The sequence below is a fragment of the Aethalodelphis obliquidens genome, unplaced genomic scaffold (genome assembly GCF_003676395.1).
Source record: "Aethalodelphis obliquidens isolate GAN/ISIS:26980383/991018 unplaced genomic scaffold, ASM367639v1 scaffold107, whole genome shotgun sequence".
Classification (NCBI taxonomy): domain Eukaryota; kingdom Metazoa; phylum Chordata; class Mammalia; order Artiodactyla; family Delphinidae; genus Aethalodelphis; species Aethalodelphis obliquidens.
The window spans coordinates 840,908-845,029 of record NW_020838051.1 but is presented as its reverse complement, the minus strand read 5'-3'; the positions used below and the strand labels follow the sequence as shown (position 1 = coordinate 845,029).

Below are 4,122 nucleotides of genomic sequence, written 5' to 3'. Positions count from 1 at the left end.
TGTATTATCTAAAATTATTCCAAAATAAAAAGTTAATTTAAAAAATTGCTTGAATCTAGAAAGATGACCACAAACTCAACTCACATATTTTTCCTGGATTAACCAGAATAAATGTCACCTTCCCTGGAAATCCTTCTGTATGACCTTACGTACTAATCTAACAGAATTTATGGTACCCTCCTGGGAGTTAGGAGAGGCATTATTGCCTAGTGGTTATGAGTTTGGACTCCTGGGGTCAGGCTGCTGGGGTCTGAAGCCAGCTCTACCACTTATCAGCTATGTGACTGCCAGCACATGACTTGATCTTTCCCTGGATTAACCTACCTCATAGGGCTGTTGTGGGCATGTAATTTAAAGTTACACATTTGAAGTCCTTAGAATAGAGCCTGGTACATAATTAGTACTCAGTAAGCGGTAGTGGTGATGATGATGATGGTGATGATAATGATGATAGTTCCAAAGCATTGTTTCTATAACACTGTCTCACAGTATCTAATTGCTTACCCCTGCTTTTTCTTTTAGATGGTGAGATCCTTGAGGACAGAAGCCATGTTTTATTTATCTTTGTATCCTTCTGCCTGATAAATAGTAAGTACTCAATAATTGTTGATTGAATTACACTTCATTTCTTGGATCCTCACTTGCCGTATCTGGGATTTGGGTGTGACCCTTCTGTCACTACTGCCGAATTCCAGGCTTACTGGGAGATAACTACCAATTAATTAACACTCCTTAGGGCTTTTTTAGGTGCAGTGAGGGATGCAAAGACATAGATATGAGGTCTCTACCCCTCAGAAACTTACCAGCATATATGCTCCAATAACTATATTTTAATTTATCGGAAAATGATAGAACTCTAGATTAAACAGTACTGAGGACAAGTGCTTAAATTCTAAGAAAGAATAGATTGTAGCAAAATGGGATAATGTAAGAGAATACAGGATAATCTTTTTTTAAAGAATTAATTTATTTATTTTTGGCTGCATTGGGTCTTCGTTGCTGTGTGCGGGCTTTCTCTAGTTCTGGAGAGCAGGGGCTACTCTTCCTTGCAGCGCGCGGCCTTCTCATTGCGGTGGCTTCTCTTGTTGCGGAGCACGGACTCTAGAGCACAGGCTCAGTAGTCGTGGCGCATGGGCTTAGCTGCTCCGCGGCATGTGGGATCTTCCCGGACCAGGGCTCGAACCCGTGTCCCCTGCATTGGCAGGCGGATTCTTAACCACTGTGCCACCAGGGAAGCCCAGAATAATCTACTTTTATGGAACATTCAACATGCCTCCCTCCCCTGTAGAGCATGAGAGAAAATGAGCTAAAAATTTAAAAGAGAAAACCAAAGTTTGTTAGACATTCTAGAGGTGCAGAGTTCTTGTTTGAGATTTAATGTGGTGTTATTCCATTATTGAGAGGGAACTTAAGTAATTTAAAACTTTTACTAACTTGTACAGGACTTATTATTTTTTAAGACAAAGTGTTGAGATATGAGTTGTAGTGGTACTGATGACAATGAATGGACTGAGCTTGGTTAAAAAATGAATTTGTTACTATAAAATGTACTTGAAAAGTAGCAACAAAAAAGTGGGGGGAGGATGAACTTCTTTGGGACTTCTGTTCTCTTTTACCAGTGCCACGTTGCATCCTTTGGTTTCCCCTTAACCGGTATCCATAGGGAAAACTTTTTAATCGGTATATGTTAATTAACTTTAACAAATCTTTTTCCAAATTCTTCTCTCAGTAGCCAGAGAGTGCATTATGAGTAGGGAGGGTGTTCAAAATGACTGAAGCTACCTGGCCAGAGGACCCTGCCATATGTTTGAAAACTTAACCTTGCCCTGGTTTTCATTCCAGGGCAACCAAAAGCCAAGCTCACATCCTGGCCATATATTTGGAAGTCCACATCCTACCCACATAATTTAGGACCTGAATTATAATGTTACATCTTACAGCCCTTAGATAAAAGGGATGTAAATGTAACTCTTATAAGCACTGTTCCTATTCCGTCCAAGGCCATGAATTACCATATGGTCTGGAAGAGATCATCTTAATTTTGGGGACCAAGCTACTGGGCTGTAGTTGATATGGCTAATTCTTGAACCCTGCTTTTCAGATTGAATTGCCCAGGGTTGGAACTGACTAGATTTGGCTCATGGAATTCCAGATGCTATGGTAATTATAGTGCAAGACTAAATTTTCTGTTCTCATTTGTCTTTTTAAACTACTTTGATTCCTCATTTGGTCTCTTTCACCCAGTATTTAGGGGTTATAACTTCTATGAGTAAAATTTAGTTTTAAATGGAAGAAAATTTAGCTCCTGCTACTATGGTACTAGTTAATCATAAGTTCATAAAAAAGCTAACATACTGGGTCAGAGAGGCAGCATTAAAATTTGATGCGTTTGGGGAAAATAAATTAAAAAGGTCTGGTAGAAAGCTTGCACTCTAGAGCTTTTTCTCTGCCGTCTGTCATCTGAGGCATAAACCTGTGCCCTCATGTGTATCCAATTGCAATGTATCTCTTCTATCTAAAGTCAGATAATTACAAGGTTCCATAGTCCCTTGGCAGACTGAATAAAGAGTTACTTTCATTTCTTTTCTTAGGCTCTAGACGTATACTGTGTTCTCTAGAGATACTGTACACAATTCTGTAGTAAGGCTGTTTATCAGCATTTACGAATTAATATCCGTTTAGCTAATGGTAAACCAAGATTGACTCAAGAGCACATAGCATGTGGTTATCTTTAGGATGTGGGATGACTATGTTGATTTTGTTTATCACCATCTTCATTAAGAAGTATCATGTACAAACTGAGTAGTAGAAAAGCATCAGATGCTCCTGGCCCAATATACGGGACATGTATTCATCTGAACAACTAGTCAGTGAGCAAAAGAGAAATATGTTGTAGAGCAGTGATAAATGTAATGGCAAGTAGAGAAAATTGCTTCTTCAGCTGAGGGACATTTTCTATCACTGTTCTAATTAATCAGGAAATACATTAGGAAAAGTTTTAGGTTTCACAAGGGAAGAAGAAGGCTTTATGAGCAAGGTTTTGTTCTCTTTTTAATTAGAGATAGGAAGGAAAATATTGTTTAGCAAGTTTCTGTGGTGGAGGTTTGGAAGTTGAGGGCCAGGTTATTTCACAAAAACTGTGAGGTTCAACTTGGAGGTGAAAGAATACATTTTTAAGATGTGACAAAGAACAATATCTCAGCTGCCTTTTGGCTTTTCTATATGTAATTCGAGAACAGTTTTTAAAAATAAAGAAATTGTAATAATTTTTTTCATTTAAATAATTTATTAAATTATTCAAAATAATATTATGGCAAGCACTAAATATATTCATGTGACATGAGAAAAAGAGGAGTTGCAAAGCAGTCTATGAATGTTCAATGAATACTAATTTATGATGGTAAATATAAAAATAATTTAAGGGCCAGTAAATGGAAGGGATGACAAAAGATTAATTCCCATTGTTCTTTTCAGAAGAGAAGAATATGGAATGATGGGGTTGCTGACTTCAAGTCTGGAGATCAGTCAGGTGAGTATTGGTGAAGGGTACATTTTTAGTTCTGCTCAAGAAGGAGCAAGACGAAATACACTTGCTGTGTAGACTAGAAAAATTTCAAAGTTTTAAAGAAAGATTTGGCACCCAAATACACCTATTTTAAGTGTTCATTTTTGATGAGTCTTGACAAATATATACACCCATATATCCACCACCACAGTCAAGATTTAGAACATTTCCATGACCCAAAAATGTTTCCTTGAGCTTTTTCCCAGTCAATTCCTTATCTATGCCCACAAACAACTGCATATCTGCTTTCTATCAGCATAGATTAGATTTGCCTTTAAAACAAAAGCGTTTCAGATAAATGAAACCATACAGTATGTACTCTTTTGTATTGGGATTCTTTTGCAGAGCATAAAGGTTTTTAGATTTATCTGTGTTGTTGCGTATATCCGTAATTTATTCCTTTTTATTGCTGAGTAGTATTCCTCTGCATAGGCATTCCACAATTTATCTATCCATTCACCTGTTGAAGAACATTTGGATTCTATATTAGTATGATTAAATCTCCATCATTTAGTAGGCCTATGTCTCTGGGCTGTGACTGTTGTTTTTCTCCAGTG

General features: G+C 37.4%; 1 long non-coding RNA gene across 1 annotated transcript; it reads left to right on the top strand.

Moving 5' to 3' along the window:
- The first annotated feature begins 520 nt into the window (after positions 1-520).
- Positions 521-3,529, top strand: LOC113614864 (uncharacterized). The gene is made up of 3 exons (XR_003430751.1): positions 521-588; positions 2,102-2,160; positions 3,475-3,529. It is a non-coding gene; the product is annotated as an uncharacterized LOC113614864 (long non-coding RNA).
- Positions 3,530-4,122: the final 593 nt, after the last annotated feature.